This window comes from Neomonachus schauinslandi, chromosome 12 (genome assembly GCF_002201575.2).
Source record: "Neomonachus schauinslandi chromosome 12, ASM220157v2, whole genome shotgun sequence".
In the NCBI taxonomy this organism is placed as follows: Eukaryota; Metazoa; Chordata; class Mammalia; order Carnivora; family Phocidae; genus Neomonachus; species Neomonachus schauinslandi.
In genome coordinates, this window is record NC_058414.1 from 22517261 (window position 1) to 22533840 (window position 16580).

Genomic DNA, 16580 nt, shown 5'->3' on the forward strand with positions numbered 1-16580 from the left:
AAAGAAAGAAAGAAAGAAAGAAAGAAAGAAAGAAAGAAAGAAAGAAAAGTAAAAGAAAAAAAGAAACACAGGGAGGGAGGGAGGAAGGGAAGGAGGGAAAAATCCTGAAAATGTTCTGTTTTTATATTGGTAAGAAGAGCATCTCAAATCACCTTATTCTTTTTGCCATTTATGTTGTCACCCCTTAAAGGTAGGTAGGTCAATGGGAAAAGAGACCTCTTCTGTTTATTTCTCTAGGATTTAGCCTGGCTCAGGGACAATGGGCTACATTCCATCACCTAACTTTTGAAAACTGTGATATGTCCATATGCCCCGGATATGTCCTACAGGGACTGATTTCTAAACTAAAAACTAGGACATGTAGTCTGACACCTTAAGTGTATTTATGGGAACATTAGTACTATTTAGGAAAGCCTACAATGTCAGATAGATGTGTCCATTCTCTGATCAGAGTTTCCTCATCTCACCTAAAATGTCTAACTAATCCATACTCGCTCCACAATTATGTGTACTAATGTCTACAATTTACTTTGAAATACATAAAAAATAAGATTAATTGATGGGGTGTATATAGGAGTGATGGGTTTTAGATGTGTGATAAAGCAAAGATAGTGAAGCAATGGTAGATACTAGGGGTACAGACATCCACTGTAAAATTCTTGAAACTTTTCAAGATGTTTGAAATTTTTTATAACAACTTTGGGAAAAATACACTGAAAAAAGAAAGGAATAAGAATATGACAAAAGAGATACTCCAGCTTGTTAATGGTGGTTACAGTTGAGGTTAGAATTACAGGTGATATTTATTACTTCTGGATTTCTCATTTTTCTATATTCTTCCTACATTTTTTCTTAGGTAATAAGTAATAACATGTTTTATAAAGAATTTACAAATCAGACTGCTACAAATTAGACTGTTAGAGCACAGGTATTTTTGTTAGGGACTGACATGGGATGAGATTTGCAAAGTAGATGTGGGGCTGTGTCATTCTAGTGGACTTTATCTCTGAAGGTAACTGGGTGGGGAGGGAGGATTAGCCTAAAAGGGCTCTGCAAGGAGACGGCATAATGCGATTAAAATTGTTTTCTGTTGTTTTTGTTTTTAATGAATTCTGGGAAAAAAAGGAATGGAATGGGATGGAGAAAGAGGTACAGAGTGTATACGAGGTTAATGAGGAAACCCAGTAATCTGTGTATCAAAATCTTCAGTAACTTTGGTGAATTAAATAACACAAGCGGAACTATTCTCATCCACAATGAACACAAGAGCTCTGACAACAATAACCACAAAATACGTGAGAATAGATAAGAGGGGAGCAGTACTCCACTGTACTAACAAAATGACTTCTCAGTATCCCACTCCTTTGTGGGAAGCAGGGAAGGAGAGGGAAACCTCTTTGGGGCAGTGTAGTTGTCTAGTTGATGTGAATAACAGACATGTTCTTGAAAATATTCGCAACAGTGCACACATATGCACAGAGCCGCGATTGCTTTACTTGAACCTTTTAAACACATATTAAGAGTGGAAATACAGTAACAAAATTCTAGTAAAATCATTTGTCTTTCTGAGCTCCATGTTACTTTCTGGTGAAACAAATTCAGTGAAATCAATCTTTTTTTTCAAGGAAAAACAGAAGTAGCATTAGAATATAATACCTACAATGTTTGCATTATAGTAAAGATTTTGCCCAAATAATGTTGTGAAATCCTTATTGTTGGGAGATTGGAGGACAAAATCTTTATTTACATTATATTATAATGTCAAACCACCATTAAGACAATGATTACTTAGGCTTTTAGCAGCAGACTCTGAGTATATGTAACTATAAGACCAATTTCTTACTCCTAATATAAGAAAATTTGTCTCTTCATTCTACTGAAGTGCAGGTATAGATTTAAACACCTTTCAAACATAAAGAAAAGACGTATTTTTAAACATATTTAAATGACCTATTTTTATTTAATTCAAGGTTCCAAATGTAGCAGGCCTGTACCCTAAAATGGTAATCGACTAAAAAACAATAAAGTAGCAAAGAACAATGCTATTTCTTTTCTAAATTCATATACTGTTGGGACACCTGGGTGGCTCAGTCGTTAAGCGTCTGCCTTCGGCTCAGGTCATGATCTCAGGGTCCTGGGATCGAGCCCCACATCGGGCTTCCCGCTCATCAGGAAGCCTGCTTCTCCCCCTCCCACTCCCCCTGCTTGTATTCCCTCTCTCACTGTCTCTCTCTGTCCAATAAATAAATAAAATCTTAAAAAAAAAATTCATATACTGTCTCAGTAAATGTAAAATGCACAATAAATTGTAAGCATAACACCATAAATGCATCAGGCCTATTTTCCTCATATCATCTAAGAACAACAATAGATGATACCATCTCTTGCTTATGAATGAGAATTCAGGCAGAGTAATCAGAAGCAATACGATAAAGATGACAAAGTGTGTTTGACAAACTATGTTTTTTTCTCTAATTCTCTCAATACAGCATCAAATACAGCAGCCTAGGATCACAGCAGCTGCGGGAAATACATGGAAGTTGGTACCGTCATTGGACTCTGTTTTCCCAATAGGTAGAAAGTAAAATGTAAATGCGGACATTCAAACAGCACCAGAAAAGCCTCTGAACGGACCCAGTTAGAAGGGAGCATCAAAACCTAAGGAACCATGAAGAAAGCAGTTGCTTGAGAAGCCCGAGTTCCTTACTTACCTCAGCTAGTCGTGATTTGTAGGAACCAATGCAAAACGATGTGGTGTATTAACTGCGTTTATGGCCCTAATTATTTATCCTCTCTGTATTCATTCCCTTTGTAAAGAGAATTTTGAGTTCTTCCTTTAAGGGTGAAGTCCATTTGACCATCCTATGCAACTTGCTTTGGCCAACAGAATGACTCAGAAGTGACGGTGTGACAGTTAAAAACCTGGTATCAAAGGGCCTTGTGTGTTTCTGTTTTCCTTGTAATTTTGCCGCTGCTACGAGAAGGCATACGCTGATTAGACTGTTGGTCCCAAGAGAAAAGATGAGAAACATGTAGGACAGAGCTGTCTCAACTAACGCATGCCAACCAAGCCTAATCTAGAACAGAGCCCATGATCAACCAGCAGGTATATGAGTGACCCCAGCAGATAGCAACAAAACCACTGAACCAAGCCTGGCGTGCAGATGTGTGAAAAAAAATATTCTTTGTCATATGCCACTGAAGTTTTGTGATTATTATGCAGCAAATCTAACTGATACAGAACCTCTCTTTGTCTAGTTTCCTTATCTGCATAAGTAGGTGACAATTTTTTTTAAAAAGGCTCTTTAGGGGCACCTGGGTGGCTCAGTCATTAAGCGTCTGCCTTCGGCTCAGGTCATGATTCCAGGGTCCTGGGATTGAGCCCCGCATCGGGGTCCTGCTCGGCGGAGAGCCTGCTTCTCCCTCTCCCACTCCCCCCGCTTGTGTCCCCTCTCTCGCTGTCTCTCTCTCTCTGTCAAATAAATAAAATCTTTAAAATTTTTTTTAAATGAAAAGGCTGTTTATAAAAGCTCTACAGATTTATAACCCATGAAAAGTCTCAAACTTCCACTGTCTATTTCAAACGATTAGCTAAGAAATTCTTATCCTTTGATCTGTGTGCAAATTACCCAGTTATGATTTTTATAACTGATATTTTAAATGCACTAGAAAAATCACATTATAATGTATATCAAAAAAACGTATTATTTCTTTGTTTTACCTTTGTTTGAGAAAGGCAAGCCACTACATTATTTGATGGCATCCCCTGTGAGCAACCTTGATGAAGGACTTTAATAAAAGTGAGTGGCTGTAGAGCTCCCCTGAAGTTTTATGCCCCTTTCAAGGAAACAACAATGGCAACAACTAACTGAACCATGATATGGGAGAAATAAAATACACTATAATTTCAATTTTAATTTCTTTATGCAAAACATTCAACAAGCTCTAAATAACCTGCCTATTTTTTGCTGTGTTGGTCCAAATTGTCTTTTTCAAATATTCCATGCAATACTTTTCTTGATACACTTTTAAAAAACTATCTAATCATTATGCAACTTATTAGAATGCATTGATTTTCTTAGTTCTATCTTATATATAATGCTTTTCAGAATTATCCAACACATCGCTTCTCGGCCTTTTGGCTAAGATCAAGTGCAGAATTATCCAACACAGAGGACTACGATTTTGGATGATTCACACTGTCATAGAACAAATTTTTTAAAAACATGTGGTTACGAATGATTTCCTTTCTGTGTTGGGTGAACTTCTAAGTAAATTCAGATATATTTAAATGAGTTCTGATTTCTTTTTAAATTTTAAATTTAATTATCTGAAATGAGTAAGAGAAGTAGCCTTTTTAAAAACACCATTTCACTTAACTTAATATTGGAAATTTTATGTTTCTAGTTTATGCAGCCAACGAACTGTAGGGGAAAGTAGACCAAATGTATGTGAGGTAGCAGAGAGAAGATCGGTTCTTTCTAAATATAACAATGTTTATTATGTACTCTGTACAACAGAGATTCTTATTTTTTAAATTTATTTTTATTTTATTTATTTTTTTAAAGATTTTATTTATTTACTTGAGAGAGAGAGAGAGCATGCACTAGTACAAGCAAGGGCAGGGGCAGGGGCAGAGGCAGAGGGAGAAGCAGACTCCCTGCTGAGCACCGAGCCCAATGCAGTGTTCGATCCCAGGACCCTGAGATCATGACCTGAGCCCAAGTCAGACGCTTTACTTACTGAGCCACCCAGGTACCACAAAGATTAAAAAAAAAAAATTGGAATCAAATACTCATGATTTCATATGAGAAATAGATATATGAAACATTAGATACAAACTCATGAGTCAGTACAAAGAGATATGGTTATATATATATGATATCATATATATCATATATATCTCATATATGTTATATATATCATATATATCATATATATCATCCTATATAGCTAAGAAATATCAAATGTACCAATACCTAAAAAGAATCACATATAGAGTTAAATTGATACTCTAAATACACTCCCAGGAATTCTTTGAAAATAAGAAAATACACAAATGAGTTTTCCAATGAGCATCTAAGTATATATATATATATATGTAAAAGAAACTTGGAGATGTATTTTTCAATAGGTTAGATATTTATTCCAAAAGTAAGAATAACCAACATTACTTTAGAGAGGCTGTACCTGAACAAAGATTAATATTTGGGAAGTGAGGGTATAGAAATAAACATTTTTGAGAACCTCACATACCAGTTTTAAATGTCGAAACAATCTGCAGTGCATGCATTATTACCTCCTTTTTTTATTACTGAAGAAATTCCTTCAGAGACATTATAAACCCTGGTTTAACAGTTCTCAATGCATGGTCCCTAAGAACCTTTAAGGGGACCTGTGAGGTCAAAATCATTTTCTTTCTTCTTCTTTTTTTTTTAATTAATTAATTTATTTATTTGAAAGAGAGAGCACATGAGAGGGGGGAGGGTCAGAGGGAGAAGCAGACCCCCTCCTGAGCAGGGAGCCGATGCGGGACTCGATCCAGGGACTCCAGGATCATGACCTGAGCTGAAGGCAGTCGCTTAACCAACTGAGCCACCCAGGCGCCCCAAAATCATTTTCATAAAAGGGTACTAATACATTATTTTCCTTTCTCTCTGCATTGAGATTTGCATTCTGTTACAAACGCAGTTGTGGGTGGAAGTGCTGCTACCTTATCACAAATCAAGGCAGGGGCACCAAACTCTATTGATAGTGTATATTCTTCACCACCACAGACTTGGGAGAAAAAAAAAAAGCTATCGTCTAAGAATGTCCTTGACTAAACAGTAGAAATTTTATGAAATCACAATTCTCGAGGACACAACTTTTTAAATGTTCTATGTGACAAAATAGGAAATGCATAGGGCTCACTCCCTTCCATCTCATGTCAAAGTATTATGGTCGTCTCGAAGAAAGGCATCTGTGGGGCACCTGGGTGGCTCAGTTGGTTAAGCGACTGCCTTCGGCTCAGGTCATGATCCCGGAGTCCCGGGATCGAGTCCCGCATGGGGCTCCCTGCTCGGCGGGGAGTCTGCTTTTCCCTCTAACCCTACCCCCTCTTGCGCTCTCTCTCTCTCACTCTCTCTCTCTCAAATAAAAAAGAAAGGAAAAAAAAGAAAGGCACCTGTGCATCTGTTTGGGTCACAAGCAGAACTAGCCCCCCCTTCGTTTTATGGAATGCTATTTTTACTTGAAAGACTGACTGACAGATAAACTATGTGAGTCAGACTTGGATATTTGGCAGACATTTTCTTGAACATCAACAAAGTAAGCCTGTCACTTCAAAACAACAACAACTGACGATGATTTTTGCCAATGGTAAAATGTGAGCTTTTGAGCTAAAATTAGAATTTTGAGAGACTTCTATCAACCAAGGTCAGTTTGATGGCTTCCCAATACATAAAATCTTTTCGGGTGAGATTGGTGGTGAATTTAATAAAGGAACTTTTATAATGAAAATTGTCGACATTTGAAAAGTCTGCATTATTCAGTGAAACGATGAGCAATGCAGGATATTACAAAGTCATGCGTGCATAAGATACTCAAAGTATGAATCATACCAATGAAATTATTTCAACTAAGTATAAAAAGTTCATTAACATGGTTTCCAATTCTGCACTGCAACTAAATTTTAAGAAACTACTGCTTAACAAGTTTTGTGGTAGCATCATAGAAGAATATTCACGATTATCTAAAAGGTATTAAAATACTCCTTCCTTCTCCAACTACATATCTGTGTCAGGACAGATTTTCTTTATATACTTCAACAAAAATACTGTATCAAATAAGATTGAATGTAGAAACAGATATGAGAATCTACCTGTCTTATGTTAAGCCAGATATTAAAGAGATTTGCAAAAATGTAAAACAACATCTTCTTCATACTATTTTTATTTTGGAAAACATGGTTATTTTTTATCAAAAATATTTATGTTAAAAAGTAATGGGGTTGTTACTGTTATTTTAATGAATTAATAAATATTTCTAAAATAATTCAATTCTAATTTAAAATATAGTAAGTACTGATAGATATAATTCACATTTTAAAAAGCTCTTTGGGATCCTCAATAATTTTTAATAGTGTAGATGGGTCCTGGGACCAATGCAAGTGAGAACTGCTATCTTAGGGGTAATGGAAAAGGTATTAAAGTCTGGCTTATTCTGACCAAAAGCCCATGCTTTTCCCAATTGACTGCAATGCATTTCATTATAGATACACTATAGAGCTTGACATTTCAAAAAAAAACAAAAAACAAAAACCAAAACCAATGGCATGATTCTTTAAACATACTACAAGTAAAAATTTTGGCACCATAATGACCTAATGTTATTTTAAATACATTTCAGAGTTTTATAAACCATATAATATATGTGTGACTCATATTTAAAATAATTTAAAACGGCATTTATTACTATTATTTGAGTCATAGAGACATGAAGCAATTTCCCCTATTTACTTGCAATGTGCTACCCAGGGCAGTGCAAATTTTTTCAAAAGACTGAGAATGTAGTATTGGAGCAAAAGCAAATCATGCTTTTAAGAATTTGTTCAATTAAATTAAGAATTGTCATATCCTTAAAATTTGTTTTTCTACTATTTGATAAGAACCCCCTTCCACCATGGTAAGACATATGTAGATAGCCTTAATTCCCTAGACATACTTTTAATTAGGGTAATTTATCTTTTAGGTAAAAACAGCTGACTTGTTAAGTCACATTATAGTATGTCCATTTTCCCATTATCAAGACTATCTGTCTGCTTAGTTTGCTAACAAGTCATTGATCTTTCTATCTCAATAAAACTGCAGGCTAATATCAAATTTCAAAGAGTGAATTTCATGATATTGGTATGATTAGGGATAATCTGATAATTTTTTTAAAAAAATGCTTAAGCTTCATACCCAGTGAAACCTAAAAAAGATGTTCATGATGGAAAAAGGATGTTTCAAGTAGAAAGCTGTCTTTGACTTCATCAGAATATGTAATAAAACTTTAATATCTATTTGACCAGTAATTTAAATATGGAGGATAAAATGGATGAGCAAAATGTGTTATTGAAGAATGTTTCACATGGCTTAGATATTAGTGGCCCTCAGATAAAAGATCACATACTTCTTTGGGAAAAAAACAAAACCAAAAACAAACAAACACAAGAAGAAAGGAGAAGCCAAAGTGAATAAATAAGAAATGAGGAACCATATAAAAATACAAAAGGAAAGAAAAATAAATAACTCATTAAAAAATCTACTACATGTACATTGGACTGCTTCTAGAGTAAAACATGAAGAAATTGAGATAGCACACATGTAGAAAACCAGGAAATAAAAAACAAATTTGGACTACGTATGAAAAGAGATATTCAGGCTAGCTGACCTAATTAATCAATGTCTATACCTCCAAGGGACCTCAGAGAGCATTGATTAATTTCAAGTATTAATTTTTCACAAGGCAAGTGAATGCTTCTGTTCCCAATAAAATCATATATGGAATAATAATCACTATAACAGAAAGTAGAGCCCTCTCTACAGGCTGAAAAACACTGAACTTAAACATAGGGATGCCTGGTGGTTGGGATTGTGGGCAGATAGCCAGGAGCATGGAACAGAGAGGGGCAAACTGAGGAATGTTTTAAATGCTACAGTAAAAGCAATGGTAGAATTCTGTGTTATGTGGTGATAGAATGAATGCAGTGTGGCCACTGAAATGAGAACCATTTTTGGACGCAGAGGGAAGGCTAGAGCTGTGAAATCAGACAAAGGGGTCACGAACTGCGTCTGCGGAAGACACAGGCATAGTACGCGCAAAGAGCAAAATCACGAAATCTAATCCTACAAAATAGGAACTGTAGTCTTCAGAGCTTTCTAGTGTAAAGCAGCTTGTGTTGGTTTCTAATTATTAACTAAGAATCACTCCTAGGGCTTAACGAGCGTTCTCTTTCGGAAGACCCATGAAAGCAATTTCTTAGTGCTGGAAGTGGGCGCACACCTCAGGAACTGCTTTATTTACCAGGCCCTACAAACCAGTAAAAGTAACCATAAACTTGAACAGGCTTCCCTTTTCATGTTGGTAATTGGGGTCAAATTTGCAGCCCACTCTTGTTATATGTTTTAGGAGTATATAACAACATATAATATCTATCTTGATGACTGTCTTTATTCTGGGATATATTTTATTACCTCACCCTTCATCTTTACCATTTAATTATGATTTATGTTATCTTGTCATGATATATATTTTGATGTCTTAACAAATTCTTAAAATTTGTTTTAGAATAAAGCAGGATATTAGTAAATGGATATTTTAATTTTATTTTCTAAATAGTAACAGGGAAGGTATATATATTCTGAAGAACTTTTTGAATTCTAGGGCTAACATTCAAAATCTTTAATTATAGTATTATCTTTCCTCATATACAAAAATGGCAGATACTTATAAAATCAGTATAGACCTTTACCTGATTGTCTCATGTAAGTAAGAGAACATGCGTGTGAGATGACTGACCAGTTTTAGGTCTACACTCTGTGGCCCTAGACAAAAGCAAAATTAGCTGCCTTCTAAGGAATTCTGCTCAGAAATTTGGCATCTGTGGCACCTATCAATTAAGTAAATCAGATTAGACTTTTTTGCTCAATTGCTTGAAAAAAAATAATTATGTTCTTTATCTGAAAAAATAAGCTTCTTAAAATTATTAAAAAGTACACTGAAGAAGAGATACAGTGAAAGCAAGCAGAGGAAGAACTTCCAAAAGTTTTTGTTGTTGTTTTTTACCTATACCATAATTATCAAAATATTTGAAACCTGAGGAAAATAAATATTGTTCTTGAGTACACGTTTTGGAAACAGAAATTAAAGCAATGATGTTCATACCAGTTAACAGGAAGTTGGGGTACTTAACTAACATTGAAAAATAACGATTTGTGGCATACTGAGCCAGGGTTTGAAGATAGAACAAAGCAAGGAATGTGCTCATTTCCTTTTTTTTTTTTTTATCCCAAAGATTTCTTAGTTATTTGTCAGAGAGAGAGCACAAGCAGGGGAGCAGCAGGTAGAGGCAGAGGGAGAAGCAGGCTCCCCACTGAGCAGGGAGCCCGACGTGGGGCTTGATCCCAGGACCCCGGGATCATGACCTGAGCTGAAGGCAGACACTTAACCGCCTAAGCCACCCAGGCATCCCGGAATGTGCTCATTTCCATCAGGAATGTATTACTTGATTGAGGGGGACTCTATGCATATAAATAGTAATTGACAAATTTTTCACAACTCAGAGTGAAAGTAAGGGTTACAGGAATTCAGGTGAAATCTCTGCTTGGTGGGTGATCTGGCAGGCTTGTGGAAGAAGCAGATTTTGAATAGATTGAAATAGTGTGGATGAAGTGGGGTGACAGAAGTTGGGGTGACAATTTCAGATAAAAGAAACAGTTTTCACATAGGCATGGGAATTGCCAGTTTTGGCTAGAGCAGAGGCCTTCTTTGGAAAAATAAGAAAAAATAAGTTAAAAAAAAATCAGGGGCCAGATCATATTGCAGGCCAGCTTAAGGAACATGCCCTATAATTTCATCACATTGAGGGATTCTGATTTAAAAATTGCAGACTGTGGTATTATTTGTAAACACAGTCTAAATTTAGAAAAGCAGAGAGTATTCATTTCATCTCCATTCAATAATATGGTATAGTTAGTAAGGCTCCAGCGTTAGCAGAACTGGGCTCAAATCTTAGCTTTGCTTCTTGGCCTCAGAAAAGTTACCTAACCTCTGTGTACCTCATTTTCATTATCTCTAACTGAGGAGGGGATACTAATTGTACACGAGACTTGTTTAGAATTTAATCAGATAATGCAGATAAATCAAACTACTTGACACCACCATGTAAGCTCTCTATGTGAGATACACATATTGACACCAAGACACATACACATAAAAATATTACCTATAATCTGTTATTTATCTTGCCAATCGGGCCAAGCAAGGGACCTCAAATTTTACCTTATCACAAAACATCGCTTTCTAATTATTGATCAAAAAATAGTAATTAAGACCTGGAAAAAAAAGTGTGCTAGCTGCATTGATGAGAAAAGACATGTAAGAAATTGCTTTTTAAGAGCCAGGTACACAAAATAAATGAACAAATGAATGATTAATAAGCAGATAAAATAAAATAAGCCCTTTCCTTGACCAAAGGTTAAAACAGATGAGTAAGGTTTCCAAGACCTTCTCAAGGTTACCCAGACAATCTCTCTATGCCTTATTTGTCAGTGAATAGGGAGGAATATGTCACTGAAAGGGGTCTAAAAAGGTTACCCAATCCATCTCTCTCCTCCAGCTGGGACCACACCGACACAGGCAAGACTCGCAGAACTCCTCCACCGTTGATTTTTAAAACCTTCAAGCAAATTGATTGTTCCGTTTTCTGTGGTAACCTTTGCCAAGGTTCAATGGCCTGCTTTGTCAGAAAATCCTTCCTCATTGCCAAATTAAATCCCTCTTATCTGTCCTATCATGTTTTGATCTTAGTTTCATTAGAAAGTGTCAAGTATTGAAATTTTAAAAATCAATTTAATAAACATTGGGTGAAATTCAGTAATTTCCCTTTGGCCTGGCTAATTTTCTGAAAGAGTCCATACCAACTCTTTTAAAGAAGAAGAATTTACTCAAAGCTTAAATGGAGATGTAGTTAAAGACTATTTTTCTTTTTTTTTTTTTTAAGATTTTATTTATTTATTTGAGACAGAGAGAATGAGAGAGAGAGAGAGCACATGAGAGGGGGGAGGGTCAGAGGGAGAAGCAGGCTTCCCGCTGAGCAGGGAGCCTGATGCGGGACTCGATCCAGGGACTCCAGGATCATGACCTGAGCCGAAGGCAGTCGCTCAACCAACTGAGCCACCCAGGCGCCCAAGACTATTTTTCTAAGATGGCCACAACTATACCTCCTATATCAGATGTTCTTCTAAAATCTTGTGTCCATCCATCAGGAGGGTAAATCTAGTTCCCTTCTCTTTACATTTGTAACTTGTTTGTAACCAATAGATTGTGGCTCAAGTGATGCAGTATGACTTACAAGGTAAGGTCAGAAAAAGCCATTCAACTTCCACCTTGTGGGCATGTAAGTAGCCTCAGTGTCCTGAGGCTGCCAAGCTATGAATCCGTATGGAAAACTCTGAGACTCCATGCAGACAGAGAGATGACCAACCGGACCCTAGCTGTTCCAGCCACCTGCTATTCTAGCTCCAGGAACCATGTGGCTGCAACTGCATGAGCCACCCCAAGTCTGAACTGCCCAGCCAAACCCTTCCCAAGTCCCGACCCACAGAAATCATTGAAATGATTATTGCTATTTTAAATCAGTATGTTTGAGAATGATTTGTTATGGACTAATAGTAACTAGAACATCCTCTTTACTAGAACGCTGTAAAGAGAGGTCTAAGATAGGTCTAGTATCTATGAGGAAAGCTACAACTGATAGGCTACAAATGACAGGCAGAAAAGGGGTATGGCTATTTTTTAAAAATGTACTTTGTGGGGGCGCCTGGGTGGCTCATCGGTTAAGCGTCTACCTTCGGCTTGGGTCATGATCCTGGGGTCCTGGGATTGAGCCCCACATCAGGTGGGGCTTCCCCCTCCCCTCCCCGCTCATGCTCTCTCTCACTATCTCTGTTGCTATCTCTGTCTCTCTCTCAAATAAATAAAATCTAAAAAAAAAAATGTACTTTGTATGTGAGAAAGCATCTGAAGGTACTCTGTAATCTGTAAAGAACTATACAAATGCTAAATGGTTTGGTTAATGGTATGATGAATTCTGAAATATAAATTCAGAGCCTCTGAAAAAGGACTTTTCTCATTCTTCAAGACTCAGGGCAAATGTCACCTCCTTTTGATGTCTTGCCTGACACTTCCAGAAAGGGTTAATTATTCTGTCTTCTGTACCTGCAGAACATTTTGCACTTCTACTACTTCAGTTAATAGCTATCATTCTTTGTTTATTTTTATGTGTCTATCTCTCCTCCTAGACAGTAACTTACTTGAAGACAGGTCTGTGTATTATTTATCTTTGTGTCTCTAAATCCTAACACAATACCTGTCACATAGTAAGCACCAATACATACGTGTGTGCTGAACAAACAAACAAATGAATAACTATTTTCTGACAATGCGTACAGGCACGGCTATGCACCAAAAGACTTCTTAAGCATAGATAAACAATTTGACTTTAGCTTTCAAAAAACTCATCGGCTTCTACAAGACAGTGGGAAGGAAGTCGGTCTTCTCATTTATCTCCACACTGAACAATTCCATTCCAAAGAACCATTTCTGGGAAGTAATTTCCCTCCATTTAATTGCCTTTTTTTCCTTCTATCTGAAATGTCTCAAACTCTGAAGCCCATACCTCCCTCTTTGACTCCACAATCTTTCTTACCTGTTTACTTTGTGTACAGTCGTCCCCTAATACGCGGGCAAGACATTCCAAGAGTAACTGCAGATAGTGCTGAACCCTTATAGACTGCATTTTTTTCCTATACAATCATACCTATGATAAAGTCTAATTTATGAATTAAGCACAGTAAGAGAGTAACAACAATAACTAATGCTGAAATAGAACAATTACAAAATCTACTGTAATAAAAGTTATGTGAATTTGGTTTCTCTCAAAATACCTTATTGTCCGGTACTCACCCTTAGTCTTATGATGACGTGAGATGATAAAATGCCTACGTGTTGAGATCAAGTGAGGGGAATGTCACAGGCACTGTGATGTAGCATTAGGCTACCACTGACCTGATGATTCATCAGAAGGAGGCTCATTGGCTTCCGGATCGCGGTTGACTGTGATCGAGACCCCTGAAAGTGAAACTGTGGGTAAGGGGCAACTACCGCACATGTTTATTTTTATGCTAATTTAAAGAAACCGTCATTTTTAACCGGTAATATTACAAAAGTGTTTCATTTTACATAAAGGAAGGAAGAAATGACAGAGTTTAATGTTACTTTTTTCCTTTTCAGTCATCATAATTTTATGTATTTTTTTTTAAAAATATTTATTTGAGAGAGAGAATGAGAGAGAGAGAGCACATGAGAGGGGGGAGGGTCAGAGGGAGAAGCAGACTCCCTGCTGAGCAAGGAGCCCGATATGGGACTCGATCCCGGGACTCCAGGATCATGACCTGAGCCGAAGGCAGTCGCTTAACCGACTGAGCCACCCAGGCGCCCATAATTTTATGTATTTTAACATGACAAGGAAGAAGCAATTGAGATGTGTTTTCAACCGGTCATAAAACCTACTGATATTCTGTTATGGAATTTATTGACAAATGAACCAAATTTTCTCCCATGCCAATTTTTTTTTGGGAGGAGTGGGGACAGAGAGAGAGAGTGCACATGGGGTGGAGGAAGCAGGGACGGGCAGAAGGAGAGGGAGAGAGAAAGAATCCCAAGCAGGCTCCATACCCAGCGCAGGCAGCACAGAGCCCAACACGGGACTCAATCTCACAACCCTGAGATCATGACGTGAGCTGAAATCAAGAGTTGGATGCTCAACTGACTGAGCCACCCAGGTGCCCCCTGCCAATTTTTAAAAAAGAGAATATTGTTAGTCACTACCAAATTTTCCCTTATTTGAACAGCATTCAGATCCTTGCTTTATATCTTTATTTTAAATCCCATATGAATTTTATTGTCTTATCTCCTTTTTTAATTCTTACCTCACAGGCTAATTTCTGCTTTTATTGGCATTTGTTAGGAATCTCATATTTAGTGTCATTTGCAAATTCTCTTATTAATCTGGCTTATTCATCTTACGGAATATGAGTTCAGATATTTAAATATTAAAACATAGCATCAGTTTCTTCATTCCCTACTGGCCCAACCTGTTGTAGAGAGGGTTCCCATTAATTTGGTATTTCTGTTCATTGTGATTTGTATGAAACAATGCTGCTAGGAATTTTGCATGAGTCTAATTCTACGAAGTCAAGGGAATTTTTTTCCATCATGAATTTGTGTTAATGGATAAAATTTCATTTTTTTTTAAAGATTTTATTTATTTATTTGACAGAGAGAGACACAGCGAGAGAGGGAACACAGGCAGGGGGAGTGGGAGAAGAAGAAGCAGGCTTCCCCCCGAGCAGGGAGCCCAATGCGGGGCTCGATCCCAGGACCCCGGGATCATGACCTGAGCCGAAGGCAGACGCTTAACGACTGAGCCACCCAGGCGCCCCAAAATTTCATTTTTTAAAAAGATTTTATTTACCCATTTGTCAGAGAGAGAGAGAGCACAAGCTGGGGGAGTGGTAGGCAGAGGGAGAAGCAGTCTCCCCGCTGAGCAGGGAGCCCAATGCAGGACTCCAACCTAGGACCCTGTGATCATGACCCCAGATAAAGGCAGACGCCCAACTGACTGAGCCACACAGGCATCCTTAAAATTTCTTATTTTAAGTTTTTTTTTTTGTATTAGTATACATTCTGCAAAGAGAGAGCACTCTTTATTCCCTGTATCTTAAAACTTAGGCGTGTGCTGGTTTTAGAACTTTAAAACAATTTAGTGTCACAGGCATAGTCCTTCTGGATAGGAACTAATAGTAAAAACAACCATAATAATAGTAGCTTCCCTTTATTTCAAACTTACAATGTGTTAAGTATCTTCCCAGGCACTTTTCATATAGATAATTAGAGCTAATATACCTTACCGTGTACCAGGACCACGCTGGTACCTAACATACATTGATATATTTAATCATCATCACAACTCAGGAGCAAGATACTTATATTGTCCACATTTTACCCAGGAGGAAACAAAGGCACAGAGTCAACTAACTTGTAAGCAGTTGAGCCAAGATTAAAACCCAGACCCTCTAACTCCAGAGTGTTAACATTATGCTCTTTTCTTCTCATGTAGGCTGCACAACCCCCTATTAGTTTGTCATTTACTTATCTGTAAAATGAGGCTCAAGTAGAGTAAGGAACCACTCCAAAATTCACACCGCTGCTGAGTGCTGGAGTTCAGAGTTGAGCCACCACCTGTTTGATTGCGAAGACTATGCATTCCCCATAATACTAGCGAAAAGATCCAGTGATCAAAGGAGAGTGGAGAGGGCTAACTCTCTGGCCCTTCCGGATGAGGCAAGCCACCTTCTGTTACCAGTTCTCCACTCTTCCTACTCTGCACCACAGTTGCTTAAAATCTATATGACATATTCCCCACACATCACAGGAGTCAAGGTGTGGGTCTCCTGTGAATTAAAATACAGCTGATCTTGACATAAAGAAACTTTCTTTCTAGAGGATTTGTGACATTGTGCCTCATTCAGTGCTCTGTTCCTAAGTCCTGAACAGGTAAGAGTTAATGAATCAAGGCTCAGAATTGGTGGTTAATCATAATCAATCAGAAGAGCAGTAATAAGAACAAGTTGTCCATTTAATTGATGATATCTCTTCCTGTCTATGTTAGTTTCATTATATATTTTTTAAAAGATTTTATTTTTATTACTTATTTGACAGAGAGACACAGCGAGAGAGGGAACACAAGCAGGGGGAGTGGGAGAGGGAGGAGC

The 16580-nt window shown here is 37.4% G+C and overlaps 1 protein-coding gene and 1 non-coding gene across 2 annotated transcripts in view; one reads left to right on the plus strand and one right to left on the minus strand.

The window, feature by feature from the left end:
* MAGI2 (membrane associated guanylate kinase, WW and PDZ domain containing 2) overlaps window positions 1-16580 on the minus strand; it is a 1351041-nt gene that overhangs the window by 697693 nt on the left and 636768 nt on the right. The window lies entirely within an intron of this gene.
* LOC123326452 lies at window positions 4123-4306 on the plus strand. Its single transcript, XR_006541109.1, has one exon. It is a non-coding gene; the product is annotated as a U2 spliceosomal RNA (small nuclear RNA).